General features: G+C 38.5%; 1 protein-coding gene across 1 annotated transcript in view; it reads right to left on the bottom strand.

Moving 5' to 3' along the window:
- gnb1a (guanine nucleotide binding protein (G protein), beta polypeptide 1a) overlaps positions 1-10,846 on the bottom strand; it is a 68,753-nt gene extending 57,907 nt beyond the window's left edge. Inside the window, exon 1 of the mRNA XM_041798832.1 lies at positions 10,476-10,846. The gene's annotated coding sequence lies outside the window, so the exon portion shown is untranslated. The remainder of the gene's footprint in view (positions 1-10,475) is intronic.
- Positions 10,847-12,356: the final 1,510 nt, after the last annotated feature.

The raw sequence follows: 12,356 nt of genomic DNA, 5'->3' as shown, positions 1-12,356 counted from the left end.
TATTGTCATATCAATAACTGATGATGCTGAAAAGGTTCTTGCTGTACAACTTTGGCACAAATTTAGCCATAAATAGGAGTACAACTAGGTTAATGATGTAAGGTTATGTAACCTCTGGTTCTTCCTAAATTTACCCTTTGCCTGCCTTTCAGGATGTCAAGTGTGAATGATATTTTAATAAGAGATGCACAATATTGGATTTTTGTAGATATCTGATATTCTAGTATTTCCAAACTCATTTTAGCTGATAACAGTACAGATACATAAACACACTTTTGTAATTGTAAGGAACACTGAGTGTCTCTTGTGCAAAGAGAGGCTGAGTGGAGTAGAGATGAGGGAGGAATAGTGAAATGGACAGTCTGGTAGTGCTGTAACGTTTGAAGCTTTATTCAAAATGTTCAGGGCTCATGATAAGTATGTAGCACCCATGGCAACCATCTAAACCTGATGGTAGATTTGCATATTCTGCTGATATTTAAGACCATTTCATTACATTTATCTAAAGAGGTTTGGAAGCAGTCTGACAGTTTTTATCTGCGCATACCCTCTAGTTCTCTGTCCACATCAGCTGAGATAAAGCATGGCGGGTTTGATGTAGTTTAAACTAGCCGAAAAATAGTGGGACACTTTCAACATACTCCCATTGTCTACTAAAACTGCACAGCAGTTAGTTTGAAAGGGAAATCAGCGTGTCAGATTCATCATCTGCAGTCGGGAATGAAACAACGGGTGTAATCCCCTTGGCAATAGCCCCAAAACGTCTTTTACACACAGAGGTAGACCCTGATCAAAGTGTAAGAAAAACACTAAACTACTACTACAGACTACTTTATTTGCCTTTGTGCATATGGTGCCCCACATGACGCATTCTCACCAATTAAAGCCAGAGGCCCATGCGGCATCTGCTAATTGATATATATGCTTGAGACAGTAGAGCTACAATTTAGCAAAGATGCTAACACTAAATGTAGCACAAACAGACCTGAAAATAAACAGTTTTCTGAGTTAAACAAAGGAAAGTCTTCCATTATGACAGTATCCTCAACCCATTCATTCTTGGGGTTTACAACCCCAAATGCATTTTACCGAGCTGGAGATCAATATTCTAAATCTCAAAGTATGAAAACAAACAAAAACAACATGGAGACTACATCCTACATACATAATCTAAAAGAAATTATGACAACGTGAGCAGGTTAGCTGCTACCATATTATCTGCTTGTATCCCAGAATGCATCGTGATTGGGCTGTGAAAACCAATGGGAAGCTGCTCCATTGTCCCGTCACGCTTTGCTGAATAGCGCATGTGCACAGACTTGGAAAATTAAGATGAGAGCCTGGGTGACTCATAACACAGGGAGGCTGTAATTTGTCTCTCAGTCGCTGCACTTTAAATAACGACACAAATTCCCAAAAGTGCAAGGATTTTTTTTTGTAAAAATTTGAATATTTTTAAGACATTTTGTCACAGAATTATTTTTAAAAATTCTTTAGTCCTAAAGAGATGGGAGAACAAGTTTGTGTAAAAAAAAAAACTCTTGGTCATTAATGTTTACTGTGTTTAATACATAAGAATCTTTAAATTTTAATTTCCCATTAGTTTTTTCTATTGTCTTTAAAGCCCTGTTTATTTTTTTTTAATTCAAGTGACATTGCTGCAACATACATATTCCTAAAGCCCAGGATGTCCTGAAGAAAATGATGTTTAGAGCTTGGCTGTGCACCACAAGGTTGATGTTTTACAAGCTTTTTAAGACAGTAAGTCCAGATGAGATAAAGTGGTTGAAAACAGCTGAGAGCTCTTAGGGTGAATTATTAAATCGGCTTTAATTTGCACTTTTTGGCCAAATCTAATATTTTTTTTTACTGTTATCAGGATTAATAAAACCAGTGAAGTTACAAGTACAGAGGGTAGCAATATCAAGTTTATCAAAATTAGGATAAGAATGTATCTTGATTTCTGAAATGAGGATATGATGCTGCATTTCCAAATACAAAACTGGATATATTTAAAAAACCTGATCAAACCAAACAATTTGCAGTTTTTATTCCCATGGACATTTTGGCTATTGATTCTGTTATCTACCAGACAACTACATGTGATACTGGCTAATGCAAGCCACGGCCACAAATTGAAAAATGACGCAAAAAGACAAGGAGGTAAGTGTTATTAAGTATTATGGATGTGCCAATCAAATGTTGGTGTAGGGAATCAGTCCAATCTTGACTCAAATGGCTAGCTCTTGGTGGCAATGGGCCAATCCACTAAGCCAACCTGAAGACCCCACTATACAGTTCAGTTCTCTGCTCTCTGATGTCCTGCTATCAGCTGTCTGGTAGGCCTCTGTATCAACTAGAGGTAGCCAACACAATGGTGACGCAGTTTACACCAAAAACTTTCTTGTGTCGAAGCAATCAGTGCACTACCCATGTTTTAAAGGGTGGTGGTTAAACCATGAGTATAAACAAAGACAGCACACAACAAATCTGTTAACTATGTTGGCTCCATGACAAACACTGGGGAAATTTCCGGTGATGGATTCAAAGAGTAAAAACACTTGGAACCAAGGTAAAGTTTGTCAGCCTATAAATACTGCCTAAAAGCACCCTGTCTGGCCTCTGCAGGCAGCTCAAGAGCTTTCTGTTAAAAATGCAGAGGGCAAGTAATGCTACTGCAAGTTACTGTCTACTGCACAGCAGTCTACTACTCAGAGTGCTTTTTACATCACAGACCAACTTACATCACATTCACACTCTTATGATGAAAGCTGCTATCTAGAATGTATGTCAGTACAAGCTTACCTCATTCATTTGTATCCATACATATTCACACAGAACTGATGTAGCAGTAGGAATAAATTCGACTGTCCAAGGACATATTGGCACATAACTGCAGGAGCTGGAGATTGAACCCCTGACCTTCTGGTTTTGAGACAACCGACACTACCACTGACTCACAGTAGGTTTTAAAAAGTTGGGAAACTTGATGCTGCCTTACATATAAACTATCCCCAGTCTCATTCTCATAGTGAGGAACATAGGTTATTAAGTGTTGGGTTATGGCTTTCCATATCAAGTTCCCAGGGTCCACAGGTAGGAGGGATGTGAGTGGACCTCGTGGAAATGGAATAGGTCATCTGTAAATTTTGGTTCCTTTAGAAATTGTTCATTTAAATATTGGTGTAATTGAAGGAGGTTTAATTCTCTCATTAAGTGTCATTATTTATTCACATGGTGATTTAATGATGGCCATGACAGCTGTACTCTTGCTATAGAATTAAGGTCCAGACTGTGAAAAGGACATTCATCTTACATTTTTTTCAATTACAAACACATCAGTGTTTTAAAAGTTGATTAACTCAACCCCCCCCCCCCCAAAAAAAAACAAACAAAAAAAAACTTTCAGCATTTCCAGGACCTGTAACCAGAATCCTGTCTTTTTAATATCCTCTTAATATCCTAACCTCTTTGTGTTTCTCTGCCTCAGTCACAGTGTGTGATAAGGGGTTTTTACGTTACTTTTTTGTTTATGATCAATATGTATTCTCTAACACTTCAGGATGTTGAAGCCTTTTTAAAAACAAACCGAAACAAAGACATGAGGTTGCTGAACATTTAAAAGGTAATAATTTAATGTATTACTTTGTATATATGAGAAAAACACAGACAGAAAGCATTTCCATACAGATGTGAATCAATTTATTGGCATGAGGATTGATGGCAACATGCCCTCTTTTAGCTAGAAACTGTGGACTCTGTTTCCTATTGTAGCTATCTTAAAAAAAGACATGCCTTTTCTATTATATTATTATTAACATAAGAGATAACTAGGAAATGGCTGAATGCTAACATAAGCTGCAATCCAATGGTAGCCAATGGGTTATCAAATATGGTTTAACATGAAATGTTTTCCAATTCTTCTCTAGATTATCATTATCCTTTGTCGTTGTTGTTGTTTTTCAATTGGGAAACAATATCATATAACAGCTGAAAGAATGTATGACATGATAATATTTGAGTTTCCTACCCTGAGCAAAATGTCACAATGCAGCTCATTCAAATCTTCTGGAAGCTCTTGGGTTGCATTTGTAAAACAATGTACAGAATCTAGGGCTGAAACAATTCCTCAAGTAATTCTAGTCACTCGAATCTCCTCGAGGCTTCCCTTAATTCAGTCATGTATCCATATATGCCCATGATGTAAACTTGGACATTGTGCTGTGACGCACAGACGGTTATTTGTGTGGCACCATGCACTTGTTTTTGCTGTTATAATGTAACATACAGTTAAGCTGATGCACAGTGGGACAATAGTGAGGGAAGAGAAAGATGATGACTGGATCTTGACAGGCACTTGTTCTGCATTTTTATGCATCCAGGGGCCATGGAATTATCGCAGATACAGCACTTGCCTGCACTGGTGAACCTACACAGATCTCTGAGTTTACGTGCTGCCTCACTCATGTGAGACAGGAGTTTCTCTTCTGCATGCGCATGTCATACGTTTAAGTATGATTCATTTAAAATTCAGCGCCCCCACATCTTTGTTACAGAAAATTTTTGAAAGGCTTCTGCATCCCAAAGCATTTAAAAAATTAAATTTGATAATAAGTAGATACCAATCAAATAGAAGCGTTATTATCACAGTGACTGAGACAGAGAGACATAAAGGTCAGAGTTCATCATACAGCCAGGATTCAGGTCACAGATGCAGCTTTATCTCCAAAAATGTGTTCTCCAGGTCCAGAGATGGTATTAAAGTCATATTTAACAGTGGATCAATTCACAAACAAAAATGCGGTGGCAAAAATTAAAAGTGAACACCCTTTGAAAAATAGATCAATTCCTGCAATGTGAGAGTCCAGCTCTCAGCCATCATTAGTCTGTTGTGTGAATAATGGAGTTTTATTTCTTGCTAGAATGTGAAATATTATACTCATGCACGAAGTAAAGGATGTAAAATGATTAAGGGTCCCCCTTTTTTGATGGCAAATTGGAAAATAAAAATAAACTACAATATAAGAAATAACATGTTAAGACCCCAGATTTTGTGGGAGAGGATCCCTAAACCCCAATTATGGCATAATTTTATGTAATTATTTAACTTCCTTACCTTTTCACTTGGATAAATGTAAACCACCACTGAAACTTCACTGCACTTTGTATAATTTCTTTAGAGAACCTGTTAATATGAATTTGTAATATACAACTAATTTATTCAAGGGACATATCTTCTTTTCTTATTTGTCTAGTAATATTGCTCAGGAAAAAACCAACAACAAAAGTTATTCATTTATAAAACGCAATATTTCTTATAAGCGTACTCCATTAATCAACAGAAGTATTGATAAATTACTTGATTACAAAAAGAATTGATGACTGCAGCCCTAGTAGAATCTATACAAAAAGTGTGCATGCGCCAAAAACACAGTAAATAAAATGCAGCCAATTTTTACCAAAAACTTGCTGGATTACACAGAGCAACCACAGTCTGTAGAGATATATAGCCTAGTTTCCTTGCTGGTGCCCCTAGCATGCTCTCCTTAAAGGGGGAACGCACACTGAAATCTCTGAAAGATAAGGCCATTTTAATCACAAATTACCTGATAAATGAACTTCAAAAATACAGAAATACCCTTTTAAGATGTCTCATGTTTTTTTGGTTAAACTTCTGATTTTTACATTGAATGATTCAGTTAGTGTGCAGTCTAGTTCTCTGCACACTGTGTGAATGAAGGTGACACAATGCTGGTGAAATACAATCCCAATTCCCAAAAAACTGGGGTACTGTGTAAAATGTAAATAAAAACAGAAAACAACGATTTTCAAATCTCATATACCCACATTTTACTCAAAATAGAACAGAAATAACATCAGATGTTGAAACAGACATTTCACCATTTCATTAAAAATATTAGCTTATTTGAATTTTGATGGCAGCAACACATCTCAAAAAAGTAGGGACACAGCAAAAAAATGCTGGAAAAGTGTAACCCTTGAAAAACAGCTGTAGGAACATTCTGTAATAGATAAACTAGTATGGTTAATTGGCAAAAGGTCAGTAACATGACTGGGTATAAAAGGAGCAATTATGGAACAATTCCAGAAAAATGTTCAACATAAAATTGTGAGGACTTTGAATATCCCACCATCTACAGTCCATAACATTATCAAAAGTTCTGAGAATCTGAGGAAATCTCTGTGTGTTAGGGACAAGACCATGGGTCAATAGTGGATGCTCGGGATCTCTGTGCCCTCAGGCATCATTCTGTACTGGAAATCACTGCATGGGCTCAGGAACACTTCCAAGAATCTGTCTTGTCTGTCAACATGGTTTGCCATGCCATCCACAAGATAAAGCTGTATCATGCAAAGAAGTAGCCATATGTGAACATGATCCAGAAAAGCCACTGTCTTCTCTGTGCCAAAGCTCATTCAAAATGGACTGGAAAACTTTTCTGTGGTCAGATGAATCAAAATTTAAAATTTCTTATTGGAAACCAAAGATGCAGTTTCCTGTGGACAAAAGAGAGGGACCATCCAGCATGTTAGCACAGAGCTCCAAAGCCTGCATCTCTGATGGCATGGTATATTGTGGTTTTACAGCAACATATGCAAAGAAGTCATCCAGACAATGTCTCATTCAGGGAAGACCTTGCATATTTCAGCAAGACAAAGCTACACCACAAATTGCATCCATCAAAACGGCATGGCTTCACAGTAGAGGATTCTGGGTGCTAAATTGGCTTATCAGCAGTCCAGACCTTTCACCAGGGGAAACCTTTTGACGCAGCATAAAACACTTCTTTGCATCTTCTTTGCTGGCTCTCCAGCACAGTTGAGCAGCTAGAACCCTACATAAGACAAGAAAGTGGGATGCTATACAATGGTAAACATGGCCCTGTCCCTATGTTTTCAAGGTGTTACTGCCATCAGATTCAAACCTAGACAATATTTTTCATAAAATCGTAAAATGTCTAGCCCTGCAATTGGCTGGCAGCCAGTCCTGGGTGTACCCCGCCTCTCGCCCAATGACAGCTGGGAGAGGCTCCAGCCCACCATGACCCTGAACAGGACATGCCGTGTAGACAATGGATGGATCGTAAAATGTCTCAGTTTCAACATCTGATATGTTATTTCTGTTCTATTGTGAATAAAATGTGGGCTTATGAGATTTGTGAATCATTACATTCTGTCTTTAATCACCCTTACACAGTGCTCAAACTTTTGTAATGTGGTTGTACATAGTGGCCTTTCATTTAGAAATGTATCTTATGTCTAATGGTACTTATGGAAACATCATTGACTCTTGCACACTTCAATTACTGGCTATAATAAACAGTTTTGATAACTAAAACATCAAGTGTTGGGGAGGAGAACATGCCAAAATATACAAAAAAATCTTTTTGATGGAAACGTCTCAGTTAACACAAACTGCTCTCTAAATCTTCAGTTTCTGAACTTGCATTAGACTGCAATACTACTGCTCATGTTCTTTAAAAGATACAACCTTAAAATAAATATAAAACTAGTCTCTGGATCCTAGATCTCTGGACGTATAAAAATAAATTCAAATGTACAAAATTAACAGTTCTGCAAAAAAACGCCTTGCATCATAAAATCATTGTTTGACAGACGTTGCTCATTGCATGGTCTGCACCATTTTTAACCAACACTTACAGCCACATTGGCCTGTTTTTGTGACTGTCCGACATGATTACTTCCTCTGCTCCTCCGTTCTTGACTGCCTTTTCGACAGAACATGTTTGTCAAGGCACAGATAAGGGAATTGTTAAAATTAAATGCAAATAATGTCAACAGATTGAGCCAAATGGAACTGGTTCTCGCTTGCCATCCTTACTCCAAATAATATACCTATGGGTTTTGAGTTTGCTTATTGCACATTTTTCACATCAGGTTGGCTTTTATAGATTTCAAACTTTGCCAGGAGAGGGACATGTGCCAGGTTCAGGCCCTATTATAAGCAAACAGACCATTTATAACTAGCACCCCTAATCTTTAAACATGCATGCAGAAATGAAAATGAAGCTGACTTGCAGTCATCATATACTGTTCAAGCAGCAGCCAGAGTGAAACAGATGTCAGGCGTCACTTTAACGGCTGTAATATGTCTGTCCGTGTTTGACAAGGGCTTAAAATCCTTAGACTGATAACCAAACCAAAACTAAGAAAATATAAATTAAACAGATAACTATTTGACTTTTCATTCAATATTTCACTTCAAAATTAATTCAAATTAACATCAAATCTTAAAAAGCCTGAGAGTTTATATGAAAATATTTTAGTAGTGTTTTTCTCTGTTGCCACACCATGTTTAATCAAAATTGCCATTACCACTTGTATCCAATTTCATAGTAATGATGTACAGCATCGTATCTCCACCCCCTGTCCACGGTACACATATGCACATTCTTGATTTGTTACATCTGGACGCCGTCAGGATTGGAACTTCTTAAAAAAAACCAAATACATTTATTTTTTTCTGATGAGGAAATAAAATAAATCTAGCATGCCAAACTGTGACCCATCCGATGCTCGGCAGCTGTCTCTCTCAGTCGGAGAAAAAGCCTGGATGAAAAAGGCTTTGAACGCCATCTTGTTCATTGCAGCTGCTTGGGACTTGAATACAGGAACCCATTCATTCGAGGAGGCGGAGGGAGGGGGCACACTGGCAAAATGAATTCATCTTTGTAAACTACGAAAAACAAATGACGGTCTAAGGGGCACATTTTAGAGAAACAAAAACGACAAAAAATAGAGCAGTTATGCTGTGTGTTTTGTAAATCAAATATCCTCACACTGCTGGTTCATAACCTCCTTAAGGCGATAGGCATATGCTGCCTCGGTGCTGGAGGAGGAGCAAAGCCATAAGTCCTGCGACAGCACGTCTGTGTCGTTCGTAAATTCGAAAACATTGCACAACTACAATTCAGTCTCCGAGTTACTTTTCACATCTAAACATTGAGTTTTGGTGTGCGGATAAAGGCTCGTCATGTGTGGTTACTTGCTGTGTTCTTAGCAACAGCTTAAAATACTATGCAGCAGCACGACCATTCTCACTGTAGCTGCTGACAGTCCTGCACCAGAGCCGTGATCGAGATAAAGAGATTGACAAAATCCAATTACACAATCTTGTTTTCAAATCATTCAAATAAGTTGTTTAAATTACGTCCTAACTGAGTGTTCACAAACTGGCGGCGGGTTAATGACGGCTGCACCTTACTTGGATCAGCAGTGTTGCTTAAGGTCTTTATAAGCCACATGATATCAAACAGCTGTATGGTTACATGACAGCAGTTGTAGAATTCTTCAAATATGACACTCCGAGGGGGGATCGTGTTAAAGATCAGCGATTCCTTCACATCACATAGTGCATGGGGTTTACCCTGCAGGCTAAACGATGGACTAACAGTCATCCATTATTGTTTAGTTTCGATTTTCAAAATTCAAGGATTTTTACTGCAAGAACCAGTTGAATACAACCCATCTTGTACAAGTCCACAGCCGATGAGTTCAGAAAAAAACCCGAACAGTAATAAATAAATATATGATGTGTAATTTTACATGGTAGTGGTACTCAAATACACAGTTTATATTTACTCAGGGACTTTGTAAATACGTCTGGCTGCCATGTTCGAGATGTTAGAACCCTGATCAGCCATACCAAAATGTAGGCTGTGGCTATTGCTGGCTAAAGTTAACTTCAATGGATTGCCTACGGATTAGTGGGGGCGGCTATGATTTTGTTGGTTAAGTAGCCATTTTTAGACTCCCTGCGTTGTCAATTACATGGTGCTACGAATTTCCGACTCGAATGGAAATAAATCCTAACACTAGTCCGTCTTTTGAGTTATGCAAGATTAATGTCGCTGTGCAAACTGATTTTAATAACCCCGACTTGATTAGTCATCAAGAAACTAAAAGTATCTGACACTTTGTAAGCTCACAGATTAAAACGCAAGCTAGCTTTGGGCAGATGTATCATTATTACTATAACTACTAGCAACTAGAATTTGCCACAGCTGACCCAGTTTCACGCAGAAATCTTAATTTTTAGGTATAAAGATACCCGGTCTAGGGTTTTACTGGCGAACAATCCGAGCTATCCCGAGCTAACCTTTTACTTGAAATGTGCGTTAATCATGAATTATCAGCCAGTTGACTATATCACATACATCAACGAACATGTGTGTAAATTTCAGTCCTGAACTCCACTGGTCAAGTGAGGCTTGGTCTAACACAGTGCTTTAAGTTTCTCTTACAGTGACCCCCACCCACTCCATTACTTACTAGCAATGGGCTAACGGGTAGCTGGCTAACTCTAACGGAGAAGCCACACAGCCTAGTTTAACCCCTTTCGTCCATTTTCCCTGCTTGACAGGCCAACCAATTGCACAGACACCTCACGCTTTTCCTAAAGCGCATTTGCAAAAAACAATGCACAACCTTACCCTCTGTCAGTCGTGGGTATCCGACGTTATATCACATTGACTGGAAACGGCAGAATCTTGTATCTCCTCTCTCCGCCCAGGCGCCTAGATTCAGCTTGGTTAGCTACAGAGGAGCGGCACTCCCCAAACCCAGTTTCTAACCCACTGAGGGGAAGACACACCGGCACAGGGGCGCAGAGATGAGGCGGTGTTCAACCCAGATAGATTTGTCAAAGTTTCAGTAAGCTTCCAATTTGTGACGCAAATTCCAAATCAAAGAAAAAATCCGTAAATGTCTGTCCCACGTCGTCGTCCCTCTGTTTTCCTCCAGCACACCAGGACCTCAATCGCTTCTTCCTCCGGCCATCAAACAGCAGAGATGGGCGCGGTAACCCTGCACTCCGGTCTGGGAAACCCCACGTTACGGCAGCGTCGCAACGCACAGCGAAGGGTCGGCGACCACTTTTACAATCAGGAAATACTGCCATTTCTGGCACCACCTACACTGTTAAATAGCATTAATCTATCGAAATATAGCTTTTATCACAGTTTAGTCCGTAACTCTACGAGACATAACCAAATGTGAGAACATAGGGTGCATTTACATTGTTTCATGTTGATCACTGACTCTGAAAAAAGGTCTTTAAAATTATAGTGACTCAAGAGACGAATGGTTTCACAAGGATTAGGTAGGTAATTCCTTAAAACAGGCTAATGTAAAATACACTAGAGTGCCTATAACAACCGCTGCTCAGAAAGCTGTCTCATTTGCAAACCAAAACAGATTTACAAATTTACCTACGGCATATACACAGTACATCCCAGACAGCAGGAGCAGCAAAACAAACAACTTCACCACATGAAAGCCTTCTTTGAATATTCCAGCTTCATTTTTTGACAATCTTAATGTGGATATATCTCTTAATCATGTAGATAGTTTGATAACATGCACTTATATGACACAGATGCCCTGCACTGGTAGTTTAATGAATTATAAATAGTCTTGCTCCATTAGTTAGACCTTAACAAACACCAATTGTTTCAGAAATTTGGCCAATATCTGCGACCAGCAAGGGCTTTTGAAACCCTTTTTAGAGCTATTTACAATATTTTATACCATACAGTACAACTGTTGTCATCTAAACTCAGGGTGAATTTACGACAGGAGATGCATGAGGCTGGAGCATTGCTGCTAGTCACAGATGACTTGATCGCTATTAGTCTAGATAAAAGGAGTTTAGGAGGGGTTTATACTCAGTGGGTTAAGGTGTTCCTTGGAAACATGGAACACAATGATGTCTGTGGGGACAACAAAGGGTGTTTGGACTTGGTCCAGTGGGGCAAGAGAAGAGCATCATCAGCTATGCTTTGCATGAATAATGCTCCAGAGGGTTTTTTTTCTCTTTCTTCTGTGCCTCAGCAGACAAGACACAACAAAACAGTAAATCTTAGCATTCACAGATTACAATACAGATAATTATTATGGCTAATTTGAAATCAAATTTGTACTAGGTGGCATCTAGCATTACTATTTATAATTTGTAATATTTCTTTATACACAGACACAATCGTTTGAGTAAATGTAATGATGGAAAAAGTCAAATATCATTTCACTGTTGTGGTCTGAAAAATAAATTAATGAAAAACATCTGTCAGCATCCTTGATCAGTTTCTGAACTTCATTCGGCTGTCTATTGTGTGCGGGTTTCTAAGCTCCCAGTAACTAAAATGTGAGGGAGGGTGATCACACTTGGGTCCTTTAAATTTCTAAGAAAATGTGTATGTTGCTTTTTGAAAACAAATCCTTATCCTTGTCCTCTCTTTCTCTGCATGTTCATAGATTCAAAACATGGGTATTTATACAAACTAGGTGAAACTTTTTCATTTTATGCAAGTCATGGT

The sequence above is a fragment of the Cheilinus undulatus genome, linkage group 11, assembly GCF_018320785.1.
Source record: "Cheilinus undulatus linkage group 11, ASM1832078v1, whole genome shotgun sequence".
NCBI classification, from domain to species: Eukaryota; Metazoa; Chordata; class Actinopteri; order Labriformes; family Labridae; genus Cheilinus; species Cheilinus undulatus.
This window is presented reverse-complemented; position numbering and strand designations above follow the sequence as displayed.